Source organism: Pelodiscus sinensis, chromosome 2 (genome assembly GCF_049634645.1).
Source record: "Pelodiscus sinensis isolate JC-2024 chromosome 2, ASM4963464v1, whole genome shotgun sequence".
NCBI classification, from domain to species: domain Eukaryota; kingdom Metazoa; phylum Chordata; order Testudines; family Trionychidae; genus Pelodiscus; species Pelodiscus sinensis.
The window spans coordinates 149,782,934-149,798,591 of record NC_134712.1 but is presented as its reverse complement, the minus strand read 5'-3'; the positions used below and the strand labels follow the sequence as shown (position 1 = coordinate 149,798,591).

General features: G+C 41.1%; 1 protein-coding gene across 17 annotated transcripts in view; it reads right to left on the bottom strand.

The window, feature by feature from the left end:
* LOC102455363 (poly(rC)-binding protein 3-like) overlaps nt 1–15,658 on the bottom strand; it is a 685,006-nt gene that overhangs the window by 167,439 nt on the left and 501,909 nt on the right. The window lies entirely within an intron of this gene.

Sequence of the window (15,658 nt, the reverse complement as noted above, 5' to 3'; positions counted from 1 at the left end):
CTTGCCACAGAGTACATCAACAAAAAGGGCAACTCTTCTCTGGTTATGCAAGCTTTGGTAAATCACCAGGGAGACTTACTGACACCAATGTGGGCTGGTCACCTAAGGTGCATGACGCTCACATCTTTAAGCACACAGGACTATTCAGAAAGCTACAACTTTCTGACTGGTGGATTACCACTGGCGATGCTGAAATGCTAATATGTATGGTGCAGGACACAGCCTAGACACTGATCCTCTGGCTCTTAAAACCATTCACTCACTGTCTCAATAGCACCGAAGAAAGATTCCCCTACCAGTTCAGCAGGTGCAGAATGACAGTTGAATGCTCTTTTAGTAGATTGAAGGTAGATTGTTTACTCAAAAAATAGGGGGGGGAACTCACCCCAATGTTTATAGCTGCCTGATCTGTCTTGCATAACAGGGGTAAAGCAAAGGGGACAAAGTCGCTGCTGGGCTGGAGGGCCGAGGTGTAGTAGTGGTCTGCTGAATTTCAACAGCCAGACACAAGGGCTATTAGAAGAGCTCGTTGAGGAGATATATAGTTCAGGGAGGCTTTGAAAGAGCACTTTAACAGGGAGCCACAGTTATGCATTGCAGTATACTTTGCTCCAATTGGCTGTGCTCTTTGGAGGCTGTTAGGAATTGCATGGTACTTAGTGTGCATCTATGTATATAACAGTGTCAATGCCCCTGTTTATTTTGTGGTGCTTGTGGTATATTTATGATTTTTACACAGTGTTAGTTACTAATCTTGTTAGTTGTGTCACACTGTATGGTAACAAATAAGCAGGTGCTTTCTGAAGTGCTAGGCACTCAGCAGTGTATGTTGTGAACTAATAATGATGAATTATTTTCCTCAATATTAGAATTTTATTCTGTAAGGGCACATCTACATAGCAGGGCTAAAGCTGATCTAAGCTTCGCAACCTGAGCTACGTCTATTACGTAGTTTAAGTCGAAATAGCTTATTTTGGCTTTTGGTGCCGTCTACACAGCAGGTAGTCTGAGAAAGAGCCTCTTCCTCCCACTTCCCTTACTCCTTGTAAAATGAGGGTTACCAGAGTTGGAGTAAGAAGTTCTTCAGCTCAACACTATTTTGGCATTATGTCAAAATAACTGCTTGTAGTGTAGACCCAGACTGTTATTTTGCAATAATGTCAGTTATTCCGAAATAACACTAGTGTGTAGACGCACCCTATCGAAACCAGTGCAAAGCAATATCTGTGCAATTTAAAAGCAAATACATCAAAAGCTCAGTAAATTGAGGTAAAAGAACTGAACAAGATGGAAGAATATTCATGTCCATTTTACCTGCAGCAATGATGGCTCTCACATGTCAGTGTATGTTGGGGTGCCTTATGCAAGGGCAATGAAGCAGTTATAGATTAAACACACAGGTGCCACTGTCAATATAGGCCCAATGGAAAGGAAAACTTACAATTCCATATTCTCTTTCCTTGCTCCCCTAAAGTTTTAAACAAGTGTTTATTGATATGTCTGCTGAGGAGTGCTTGCACACAGCAAAGTACCCACCATGGCACATGTGGCCTGCCAGGAGCAAGGAAATGAGAAGGGAATTGTTCCGCTGCATTAAACTATGAGCCTAGAGCAGTGGCACTGAACCCTGGCACTGTTTTCCACAGGCTGTGGTGAGCCGATACCTTACTCCTTCGGGTAACAAAGGTGTAGAGAGCGCAGCTACTCTTGGTATCCTGAAACTGCGTAGGCCTGTATGCTGCTAGAGCCCATTTACTACAATGGTGCCGGCTGAAGTTATTGCTGACTGGTATGGGGAAGTGTTCTGCTGCAGAGGAAGAATTAAGGCTGTGATCCCTGGACACCTCTGGGGGAAGATCACAGAGTACCTTCATGGAAGTTTCTTTGAGATTTCTGTGGGACTCAGGCAACACCTCTAGCTACATCTACACTACGAGTTTTGCCAGACGAGGCAATGCAAATGAAGCACAGATTAGCATTTTCTCATGCTTCATTTGCATACTCTCTTCCGATCCGTTTTTGTGCAAAAACAAGCAGTATGGATGTTTCCTTTTTGTGCAAACCCCCCGTTTTGCACAAGATCTGTATAGTGTAGACGTAGCCCATGTCCATAAACAAACTAGTCCTCATGGCCTCCATTGCCTATTTCTACAGAAGAATGAGACAGACCAGGTGGCTGAGGTAATATCTTTTATGGGACCAGCTCCTGTCCAACCAAAAACATTACCTCACCCACCTTGTGTCTCTAATACCTGAGGACTGACACGACTACAAAGAAACTCTAAAGGGGAATGTAAAACAAATAAAAACACTACCTCTGTCTGTTCCACTGCTGACGCACCTAGTATGAATAAATTAACAAATATTTAATAGCTGTGTCCTGTTAAATTGGGGGCACTATCAGTTCATCAATGTAATGGGAAATATAATTATACATTTACCTGAAAGTCTCAGAGGAGTAGCCGTGTTAGCCTGTAACTTAAAAAAAAAAAAAAAAAAAAAAAAAAAAAGGGTGGTTCTGTAGCACCTTAGAGACTAACAAAAAATGTATATATAGTATCATGAGCTTTCGTAGGCAAAACCCACTTCCTGAGGTTCCTTCCCCTGCATCGGGCTTGTCCGTGCTCGACTGGACTGCAAAACTGGTTTTGGCTTGAGGCACAGCTAGACCCCCTAGTTGCATGTCCCCACCTTCCCTTTTTCTCCTCTATCTCCATGCTGTTCACTCCAGGGACTATGGCTTGGGCTCCTTAGAGGTACACCCAGAGTGGTGTGTGCATGGATGGACGTGGGATCGCTGGAAGTCTGATGTGCAGCTCTTTGTAAAAGGAGCAGGTCTGTGACTTGGGACCAGGTTGGCTTTTGACCTCCCTGGCCTTCTGATATACCTGGTGCAGCGCATTCACTTACATACAACACTGCTGTTGGTCTCTGTCATGCCTTTTCTCCTGCATCCTCTATACAATCTACCTGTAGATGCCAGCATTTCTATGGCTGGCCTGTTGCTCTGCTTCTAGTCACTTTCCCTCATGGGCCCAGGAGATCCAGTATTTCCTGTCTGCTCCAAACAGGAGTGAGTCTGGCATAAGTAGCTGGCATGAGCAAGAGGGCAGCTACCCACAACAATAGAAAGCTGCTGGGTGGGCTCGCCAAGTGGACAATCAGGAGACCGCAGGAGGCTCGTCACCAGCTTGCCACAGCCTATTTGTTAGCGTCTGGCACTCAACGTTGAACGTTAGAAGTGACTTGCAAAGAAGCGGGCCTACCATTTGGAAGCGCTGCTGCCAGGCACGAAGCATTAGAACTTACATCAGACTAGCAAGTGCTTTCCAGCCATTGTTAACGGCCCCAGCAAGGTGCATGAGAGTAAAAGTTTTGATTTAACCCGAGTGATCCAGCCTAATGTTCTCATAAAATTGTATTCCTTCTACCTAGACCTCGTGGGCAATATTAGCTGATGTTCTTCACTAGTCTTAACGTACTGTATTGCTATGTGCTGCTAAACAACTTCTACACTGATCTCCAGAATCGGATGCCTTTCAGTGGCAGATATAGTGATCATTGTTCATGCTCTCAGTAACATTTTGTTTTCTGTGAAGTCCCATAAAATACACTGGGACGGTCCTTTGGCCCCTCTGAAGAGCCCTTTGTGCTGCTCCAGTCTAAACAGGCCTGACAGAGAAACAGTGGGAGAAAAAGAATTTCTCTGCTTCACAAGTACTTTGCTCCTGAGGAACAAGAAGATAAAGAGGGTAAGGATTATCAAACTACAGTTAGACAACCAACTCAGGAAGCCTGCAGCAGAGCCAGGATGTAAGCCAACACTTTCCGAGACTCACTCTTGTGCCTTCACCATAAGACCCTTCTTTTTCCCAGCCTGATTTGTTGTTTAATGAAATGTTATGTCTGGCTAGGACTACTCATTTCATGATACATTTTTACCAGGTGTTTGCACTGTGGAACCGCATGCAATGGATGATGCCTTTTTTCTGCAGTGGCTCCAGAGCAGTCTCCACCATAATTAACATTAATGTAAATCATGTATGCTATTAAAGTCTCAGCAGTATTAGATGCATGAACTCTCACAGCATATGGTAAGTAAAAGTTGCCTGCAGTGTTTCTGTCACAAGCACTTTGAATTCCCAAAGACCAGGACATACATTTTCATCCAGCTTGACATTGGCATCTTAAGCGAATGATACTATTCATAAAACACTGTAATCTTTTTTTACTTGGGTCTTTTTTCTTCTGCTATGAAAGGGTTCTGCAACCACCGGATGGTAGCATGAGGGACTGTGATTTTAGGGGAAGCATGAAACTGAGGATAACCAACCATGTCCCTTACATACAGGGTCCGTCCAGTAAAGAGAAACAGTGGCCTAGAAGGAAGAGGGCTTTACTTCCACAGCAGTGTCATTGTCATATCCTTGGTTCTTGTAATTGCTATAGTACGGCTGACCTGAAAATTGTATTATTCCTTCAGGCAGCCACAAACTGTTTAATGAAAGAGAATTAATTTTTCCACTTAACCTTACTGAGCATTTCTCTATTAAGATGTACCCGTGAAAAGCAAGGGAACACAGATCATTGTGCAGAAGTTGAAGAGGTGTTAGACTTGCAGAGGGACACTTTCCCCACTCCAGTGCAGAGCTGCTTAGTGGGGCTTACAGTCACATTCCAAACCTCCCTGAGCTGAAACTATTTAACAGCCCATCCTGTTCATCCCCAAAGGTACACAAACACTCTGTACTCAGCCTAGCGCATGTAGCAAACTGTCTACGTTCACCAGATACCACAGTAGGCCAGCTGACACTAATCCCCCTGGGCTGTTCAGATAAGATGTTAAGAAAAAAAAAAAAAAGCTCAGCTATTCTCTCTTGCTGACAATGTGACCAAAAGTAGCATGCCTACATGCTGCCTGCATCTGACTTTCCTATCAACAGTGCTGTAAGAGCCTATAAATACAGCAGGGACACATGCTTGTGCTGCAGAGCCCACTTAGCTTTATCCTCATTCTCTGGCTCCTTCACCCAATGCCAAATAATTCTCCTGGATTGGAACAACACTCTCAGGCATTCAGAAAGGGCTTGAGTAACATGACAGCATTTTTTGTTTCAGAAACAGAAAGAGAAACAAACCACCTCAAGCTTTTGCTTAGGAACCAGCTGGTTTATTTCCTCTTCAAGAATCCTCTTATCGGCATATATGTACATATATATAGATGCATACACACACACATATCTTTCTGTCTCTTACTGCACATTTTTGTTACCTTTCACTTTCTTCCCTGAAGCACCCTGGGAAAGGCTACTGTTTTCTCAGTACTTCAAATTAAAAAACCACAATACTTATAGGATGAAAACTCACACTCCAGCCCTGCTGCTGACTCCACGCAGCTCACCCTTCCAGGGGGTGAGCTTCAGTAAGAACAGGTTTGGTGGATAATAGTACCACCTGACAACATTCCTGTTGTCACTAATCGAAGGCCACCTATAACACTTAAAATGGGTCTCCATGACTAACATAACTGCATAGTCAAAATGGAAATGCCTGTGATTGGTAGGGCACCCATAACATGGCAAACAGCAGCACATTTCAGAGACAAAACATTAAAAATATAATGGAAAAATTATTCAAAATCATTATATGCCAACATCTACAAAGGAGGAGATTAAAGACCTGAGATGGTCTCAGCTGAGGATAATAAGCCAAATTCATCCCTGTCATAGATGCAGATGGAAGCTAAGGAAAGTGTCCAATGCTAAAATTTGGCTAAGAATACTAAGAAACAAATCTGTCGAATTATAATCTCATCAAGCAATGTAAACGTGCCTTTATGTAACAGCATTTAGTTTGGCTGGGTAGGGGATTTTGGTAAGCACTGAATAACTTATTAGTAGTAGTTTTAAGATTCTGCTTAGTCATGGACCAGGTACACATTTTGTGACTGCTGTACAAACAACCATCAGTAAAAAGTTGAAATTCTAGTAGCCCTGCAGGTGAAGGTGGTTCAAGATGTGAGCAACATGAGCATCTTTGCACCCAGATGCAACAAGGCGAGGGCTTATCCCCACTACTGGTAAACTGATGCTGCAACAATTGATCCACCAGGAGGTGATTTAGTGGGTCTAGTGAAGTATAGCTTCACTAGAATTCTGAGCACTTGGTCATCAACACCGGTAAACCACCAGAACAAGATGAATGAGGGAAATAAATGGGAGAGTTTCTCACATCAACCCAATGTGGTGTGGACACCACAGTAAGTAAATCTAAGCTACGTTGACTTTAGTTACATTACTAACATTACTCAAATTGTGTAGCTTAGATCAGCTTTGCCCCATAGTGAAGACCTACCCCTAGAGGCAAAAAGTTTTCCCCAACAAAGACCTGGTTCTTCTCCCATTGAAGTCATATGGAATTTTGCCATTGCCTTAAATGGAAACAGGGCCCTGAAGTTTTCCTATAAGGATTCCTCCTGGTTCTCTTCCCCATGCAGTTCATTCCAATCAAGAGTAAATATCCTTAGCCACAGCAGTCTAAAATAATGCCCAAGGGAAGAGCAAGAGCTAAATCAAAGAGCATACATTCAGCAGAGAAGATTATTCATTGTGAACATGTCAATTAAACAGAAAAATTCAACAATTGTACAGCTTAATTTTCATTTTTGTAATAGCTTTAATGAGAAAAGCTGTGGTTTTACTGAATGACTACAGAGAACCCACATATATATTTTTAAAAAATGAACCCAAAATTGAAGGGCTTGCAATAGCTTCAGGGTAAACCTGAAAAGGTTCAGGAGGTTTGGCGTTGCCTGATAAAGAACCTAAAATGCTGTAGGCATAGTACAGTGTCTAGTTTAGCAATTAAGCTTGCAATATTATTAAAAGAGGTTCTTTTGATATTTTCTGTGTTTGGTCAGACATGAAAATGATTTCTCATTCTCCGGGCATGTAGACACTACATGGAAGATCAAAGCTGCCACAGTCAATCTTCCAGGGTTCAATTTAGTGGGGCTAGTAAATACCTGCTAAATCGAACTCACAGGGTGCCCCAGTTGATGCTGGTATTCCTGCTCCTCGTGAGAAGTAACAGAGTGGATGGGAGAGTTTGCTCCCATTAACCTCCCACTGTGTGGATGGTGTGGAAACACGATTTAAGATCCGTCGACTCCAGCTATGTAATTAATGTAGCTGGAGTTGCATATCTTAATTCAACCTTCTGCTGTACTGTAGACCAGGCCTCAGTATTTCAACTTTACTACTTTGGCTCTAATCTGAAATTAGAAAACTCAAAAGGACATAAGCAGAATGGAAAGTAGCCTAGAAATGGGCGAAGTGGGCTGCTGAGTAATACAAAATGAGATTTATACCTGGTAAATTGTACATGCTTTAGAATAGGATAGGAACAGTATCAATCCAAATCAATAGGTATCTAAACTGTGCAAAGAGACTGAAAGTAGGTTTGATATTAGCCTTGAAACTCCAAATAATTTTTCAGTTTGATTCTTTTGTTGGAAAAGTCCCTGTGCAGAATGCTAATGTGACTACAAATGGAATTAAAAATTGTATTAGAGCAAAAGTTAAAAAATTGTATAATACACAGGCTGAGAAGAGAGTGTCTGTACATCATCTGCATATAGTGCTTAGATTATCCACAAATACAGCATTTGTTTTAAAAATTATTAGATACATATAGTACATAATCAACAATAACCCAAATTTGCGTGAATAACCATAACCATTCAATTTAGATATTAGTATCCAATTATTTGGGTACGTTCCTCAGGAAAAGTTATACAGGGAGTTGGTTATGTAAAGCAAATGTATCAATGAGTGCAGATTATCTCACAGTAATTGAGAATTTAGGGTAGGTTGTCCATTAGAAAACATAATCCATCAGCAAAGTATGTCCAGTTACTTATCACATGCAGTTCTGGCCCCTGCAGTTTGAAAAAGATATAGAATAACTAGAGAGAGATATAGAAGGGCAACCACAATGATCCAAGGATTGATAGATAAGTCATTGATTATGAAAGTAGACTACAGAAGCTAGAATTACATAATCTGGAAAAGAGGATTAAAGGGAATAAGATCACTGTCTATAAATACCTTCAAGGCAACAATGTAGATGAAAGAAGAGAATTATTTAGTCTCAGAAGATGATAGGACAAGAAGCAATTGCCTGAAGCTAAATAAGGAAAAGTAGGAAAGAAAAGTTTATGCTAAGTATCTGAAAAAGGTTTTTTTCATTAAGCAGTAACATCAGTCTTGCAATAAAATAGATTATCAAGGAGAGTAGTTGAGAATATTGAAGATATTCAAAAACAAATTAGACAAGATGTTGCTGAGAACATTTTAGTGACTTTTCCCAAGTGGATGGATTGCATTTTGAATCAACTTGAGCTTTTGCAGACGGTGTGGCTTCATTCTTACACAACAGTTGCATTATTCCGGAATTCACAAATATGATGATCACCCTAGACAAGCCTCTGTCCATTAGTAGAAAGTGCAATCTATGTGTTGCAGACATAATCGGATGGGTTTTGTTCCGCTATCGTAGATATTTGGAAGTCCAATAGCCCCAACAAATCCAAACCCCGTAGGCTACGAAAGGATGGATATAGTAATAATGTGACAGATTCCTCTTCCTGACAGCATGATCTCAGTCTTGCATGGGCTCAACACATCTAGCTCTTCTTCATGCAGATGCTGATGAAGATATTAAGAAATCTGGGATCTGGTGCTGTTTAAGTCCAACGTAAAGGACACAGTGAACCATTTGCTGCCACTTCAACGTGTGTGTCTCACCAGCTTTCCTTAATGTCTTCAGATGGATGTTGAATAATATGGAGGAGATGACTGACCTTTATGGAATCTGCATGCTAGGACTTAGGAGGTGTTAGGACCCAGCCATTTCAAAATATTCCCATTCACCTCTGCTGCCTTACTGAGATAGGAGTTGAGTATGGAGCAAATGGCATAATGGGGTAGTCAGGTACATGCACCACCGTAAAAGTTAGAGAGGAACATCAAGTGAGTACAAATGGCATTCCCTTAGACAGTGATATAATACCTGTCTCCGGTTAAACTAAGAGAACAGCTGCAGCAGTGTAGATGCATAGCATACAAACAGCCATTCACCAAATAATGGGAAACACACTTCCAGCCATCCCCCCCCAAATTACAATAGTGACATACTAGAAACAAGAACATTTTCTATTCACTAAAATTGCTGTTCACATTGTGGGACAATTTTCTGTTTGAGTAGGCATCTCTCCTTAATGTTAACATGAACATTGCCAGAAGAATATCCCCCACTTTGCAATGTATGCATAGCTATTACATTTAATCTATCACGTAAATGCCAAAAGCACAGTTAAGGAGGGTGCTGTAGTCCTGTTACTTACAAAACCATCATGTAAATGCCAAAGGCTCAGTTAAGGGGAGTGCTGCAGTCCTGTTACTTACCAAATGGTATGGTATTCACGCGCGCGCACACACACACACACTGTACAATCATCGTTAGACCAAAACAGAAAACAGGCAGTAGTGGCTATAGTCCAGTGTGTTTGCCCGTTATGGTTGAAATTATTTATTGTATCAGACATCTGTGGCTAAAATACCAACTACAGCATTCAACAACCAATCAAAAACATATTTGTTTAATTTGATTAATCCCTCCCAAAGGCAGACATGTAAATATGCACAGCTTTGCGAGGTTGTTTCAGGTGCACTGGCCATCATCCAGGTTCCTGAAGTGCTACCAGAGGGTATATCTTGTTCTGCTGTAAATCCCCCTTTCGGTTTGCATCAGAAGCACTAAGTGTGTCCAGGGCTAATACACTTTTGAACAGGGAGAAAATACTCAAATAGAAATGTAGCTTCTAAATATTTCACTAGTGGATGTTTCCCACAGCACCGAAACCTTCCCTTTGTTCAACTAGGAAGTCAACTGCCAATCCTTCATAGGATCACATCCCTAAGATCTGCAAGGAGACCCTCCACATATGGATCTTTCCTATGGATCCATCCTACGTGAAAGGATGGTTCAGTCATCTCTGAGACACCATTTCTGCTTTCTCAGTACTCAGTGCAAAGTTCTCCTCCCAGGTCAGGATCCATGGGAGGAAGGGGGGACAGGAGGACGAAGATGAAAGGACCATGTGGCCCTATATTAGGTGGATTAAGACCTATGAAGCACAGCCACCATGAATTTTAATCCAGACACAACCTGCAGCTCCATTATCTGTTTTACATAACACTTCCACAGTAACAAAGTGCCCTGCAGCAGCAGCCAGTGGAAATGCCTGGCAACAGGGAGCCTGGCTATCATGAAATTGGGGTTTGCTGGAAGGAAAAAGCAAAGAGGTATATAGGGTTGCCAGATGGTTACAACAAAAATACTGGACATACTAGACCTTACATCACAATCTACATTACATCTTATTTAGAAAATACCCGACATTTATATTTTCTCAATTTGATCCCAAACAGAAAGCTCAAATACTGGACTGTCCAGTTCAAAACTGGACACCTGGGAACCCTAGAGGCATAGCACCTCTGCTTGGGTAGCCTTCCAAAGAGGAGTGCTGCCAGGATTTTCCTAAGGAGGGGACAGGCACGTATATATTCTTACCAACATCCCTCCTCTCTTTTCAGAGTAGGCCTAAAAGTGGAAGATGTGGAGGGAGCAGCATGAGGAGATGTCAGGCTGGGTTTCTGGGAAGTGGGAAACCAGGTTCAGGTGCTCCCATGGGCCGGAGCCCTAGAGGGTGCTGCCTCCTCTAATCTACTCCATGTTGGTCATTTTCCTCTGCCTTTTCCCTTTAGAGAGACCAGGACCAGCCAGGAGTATGGCTAGATTAGAAGAGCGGACTGTTTGCCCTCCCTCCATCTTTGTTGCTCCCAAATACCTCCAGATCCCGGGAGAGCCTTTCTCCTTGTGGGTGGGCCAAGAGTAGGAACTAATCCCATTGCTCCAACAGACTAACGAAGGAGAAAGTTCACAAGGGAATTCTTATGGAGATTTCCTCCTCATAAGCCCCCTCCCATAGGTTTTACCATAGTGCAGGGTTATCCGAACCTAAGCTTTTCATAAAATTATTGGCTTTAATATCTGAGTAAGGGTGAATTTAAAATGTAAAGCAATCCTCAGAATCTGTCTCCAAGAAGCCAGGGATCAAAAGGAAAAAGAATATATCAAATTAACCAGTTTAATTAGTTTGTTATGTGAAATCCTAACCAAGTAGAGTGCACTATATCAGCAGTGACAAATCTAAAACTATCATCAGCTAAGAATACAGAGTTGCAATAATTTACATTGCCAAAAAATAGTATTTGGGGCTCATATCCTTTTAAAAGATGTTTTTATGGGGATGTTTGCGTGGACAAATTGCTGAGAGTATGAATATATTGTCCTGGCATATTTATTATTACATTCTCAGACTGAACATCACAATTTTAAAGAAGAGATTTGTTTTAATGAATATAGCTAAATACGTCTGTTTTATGGACAAGACTTGCAAAAGAAAGAAAGATTGTTACAGGCAACTGTTACTCTATTCAAGACTGTGGACACAAAAGCTAGTCTCATGACATGAGCTACAAAGGCAGTTTTGTTTGTTGCTGCAGCGACTGTCTAACCATCTAAAGTATATTCTAATGGATAGTTCTCAATGAAAAAGCATGTGAGCGCCCACACAATTTTCTGCTTGCTGAGGGTTCATAATCAAGGCTATTTTGCTCAAAGTGCTGAAGATTAGACATTATCAGCCACGCTTCCTTTTGCAAAGGAGGTCTGAAGCTTTGAATTTCTACCTCTCTGGCCATCTAAGGCAATATGATTGCAACATAAAACACACCAGACCAAATTAATCACTAGTATAACTCTATTGGCAGCAGGGAAGAATTTGGCTCATTGCCTGTAGGACAGTGTCTCTCAAAAAATGAGTCACAGGCCCGCCTTGGGAAAGCTACTAGCAGACTTTGTCTTCCTAATGGGGTTGTGGCTTTGTTTACCTAAGGGGTCCATAGCCACAGAGCCTCCCGGCTCCCATGGGCTCCAATTCACCATTTCCAGCCAAAGGGAGCTGCAGGAAGCAGCATGGCCCAGGCTGAAGCTTTCCATAGCCCCCCCTTGGTGGGACACGGTGAACCGGAACCAATGGGAGATGTGCGGTTCCGTGGCTACAGATCATTTAGGTAAACAAAGTGACGCAGGCCCGTTAACAGTCTTCCCAAATCAGGCCTATAGCCAACTTTCAGAAATACTGCTGCAAGAGTCAGACCTGATCTTACACTTTGAATAGCAAACATTCTCAAAACAGAGAAAGAAGCAGCTTTGATCCCTGGTGATCTCCAGCTTTCATTTCATTGTACTCTTGGCATTATGCTATAAACAAATAAATGAGATAGAGTGGAATAACAACAAATGGACACATGTTTAGAGCTACTGATCTGTAAGATAAAAGAGTAGCCCTCCAGCTTTGGAGAAATGGGAGCACTTATAGAGCTCTGCTCCACAGTCTGCAGGGGGTGCACACTCCTGTATAAGCTCTGCAAATCCTGCCCCCGTAGGAAGACCATATTGCTCTGTTTTGCCCAGGACAATCCCTTTTTTAAGCCCTTCCTGGACATCCTGATTTTTTTTCTTCAAAAAGAGGCATATGTCCCCTTTGCTCTTGCTGACTTGATCAGATGGCAAAAGCAAAAGAGATAAATGCCCACTGTTGCCAAAAAGTGTGGTGTGGTGAGGAGGAAGGTGTGTGGGACAGGCAAGCAGAGATGTCAGCTCCCCCTGGGGGAGGCAACATTTTAGCATGTGGGGCGGGGTGCCAGGGATCCCCTGTAGAGTTCTAGTGATGGGCAACAGCTTTGCAGGAAGGGACAGTGGTGTGAATGATTGGGGGTGCCCAGTTTTCTCTTTGAGAAACATGGTCACCCTGCTTAGCATAACCTCATTGCTTCTACCACAATAAGACTCTTTGTGGCCAGGAAGGATGGAGAAGGATTTTCCCCAGCAAGCAGTGATTCACTATAACTGAGCCCCTGAAAAGGAGTTCAATTTATTTGATTTAAAAAATGTTTCGATTGGGACTTTAATCCTCATTCTCACTGCTGATGTTTTCATTCATCCTTTCTTTCCTACGGATTGAGAGAATGGCAGCTGAAGACAAGGTTTCTTTGCAGAAACACAGGCAGAGTAAGCTGTGTGATCACTGCACTGTTCAGAAGAGGCACTAGAAAGATGGAGCAGGTGGCATTTATGCTTGCTCTCTGCTCACTTTCATATTTTTGCTGTTTATTTGCTTCAAAAAAAGATCAAGCAAGAGGAGCCTGATTTCGCTCCAACTCAAAACTACCATGTCACAGGTCGATAATTTGAAATCTAATCAATTTCAAGAAAAAGTCCTTTCAAATACCTCACCTGTTCAGAATCCCTGTTTTATTTTTTTAAAATTGTGTGTCTTTCTTGTTGCTGTGAGAAAGTCTGTTTGAGAGAGTCTCTTTTAAGGATGATAAAGGGGAAAACAGAGAAACTAATACACAGAGTGCTGTACATTTGACAAAAGAAACACAAAGGAAAAATGTTCTCTAAATCTTTCAGCAATGGTAAGCCTGTACGTTAGCAGTAACAAGAGTAAATAAATATGTATGATCTGAGTGTGAGGTTTTAAGTTGACATGATGTCTTCAAGTTAATAGGAACTCCTTACATAAAATGGCTGTGGAATTGTATCAAATGTAGTAGGTGAATAACCAAAATAAGAAGCATCAAATATTTCAGCAGAGTATTGACCATCTCAGAATCACTGGTAAATTCAGAAAGACGACTCGATTATTGGACTTCTGTTATGTAATTTTTGGAATATAAATATTTAAAACAAAAAGAGCCAGACCATTGGTAGCAGTTCTGAAATCTACTTTTTAGAAGTTTTGCAATGATCAATTATTTATTTTTAACGTAAACTTGCACACCTAGGTCCTAGACCTGTACAGAATGAAAGGTAGAGCTGAACTTTACATACTATGGGCCTTATTCAGTTAAGGGAATTTAACATTTACTGCAGTTAGAGTTGGATCAAATCCTGTGAGTCATGGGCCCACTGTCAGTGCATAAAGTTAAGCAAGTATGATCGTAAATCTTACAGAATCGAGTTCTTAGAGTAATGAGCAATGGAAGATTCCAAAATGAAATATACATATCGATTTCAGTAATATATAAGTGTTTCACCATGCCATTACATTCCGTTTAGAGTGTAAGTTCTTCAAGGTAGGGATATGCCTTGTTTTTTTATTTGTCCAGTGGATGTCACATGGAGGGTATTATGGGAAACTTGGAATAAAAACTGCCCTAATTATTTACCCCCAAACAATTTTCTATATCATTGAGAATCCCCCTACCGAATCCCTTCTAATTCTCCTTTCCTACAGTGTCCACTGTTTCTTGTCTTTGGAAAATCCACAGTGAAATACACCAAAAAGCAATGGGTCTGATACTGAACCCATTCACAGCCGCTTTATAGCAGAATTACTTCTGATTTACATTTGGCTAGGATCAGAATTTTCTCCAAACAAAGCACTGGTTTACCTATTCTGTTGCTGCACTGAATCAATATGTAGATCAAACTCAGTTGAAGGATTAGATCGTCTTTGGACAAAAGATGATGAGACTATGGACGAAAGATGGAGTAGTGTCCCTCAGGGAGCCTGTTCATTCCAAGTACATTGGCTTTACTAGCTACTGATCCTTAGGTGAAAGTACTAACTGCTCTGTGGTAATATTACTTGTTAGTTAACTATTTGCATAATTACTACCCTTATACATTTTGGTCAGAGGCATCTATAGTTGTATTTCTTATGCTATAACAACACTGATAGCGTAGCCACACATAGCTTGATAGCATAACCATTGAATCGCTCCTGCAAATAATGAAGAAATGTGTTTTGATAAAAACTGATAATTGCTGTAGAGAAAATGAAACAAAATGTCAGTCTGGAAGCTCTACTGACCTAAATAGACAACAGAGCTATTCCTGTTGAAACATCAACCAGACTTGCTTACTAGACATAAATTCTCGAAAGCAGACATAAAAGAAGTGCAAACCCAGCTAAAGCAAATTCATTTCCTTTAAAATTTAAGCAAATACATGTGGAAATTTTATTTTTAAGGCATCTGCCCAGCCCCAGTAAATGAAAGTGTGTAGGAACATTAATGTAATATAAACATGAATGATTTGCTTCACTCCGATGACAGTCATGGTTTAAAATCACAGTGAAATGAAGTTTCCAGTGAAGTATTTCAGACGGATAAGAATTAACACATCTTAAATCAATACAGACAAATAAGGATTTTGCAAAAACTACTAAGTCCTCCGCAAAATAATGCAAATGTAAAAAAACCTGTATCTAAAACATCTGGATTACATTAATGGCAGAGGACATAGAAAGGAAATGCAGTTTAGTTGCATCTATAATCTTTTATGCTTGTCTTATATCCTCTAAAAGTATTATTTAGACAATATATTTCTCTATCTGGCAAGCTCAGTCATATTCCCATAGAGAACATCAGATTTTACTGCATTTTTAACTATGCTGTTAGGGGCCTTCCAAACTAAAATGTAGGTGACATTTTATTAGTAGCTGTAGGCAAATCCAATT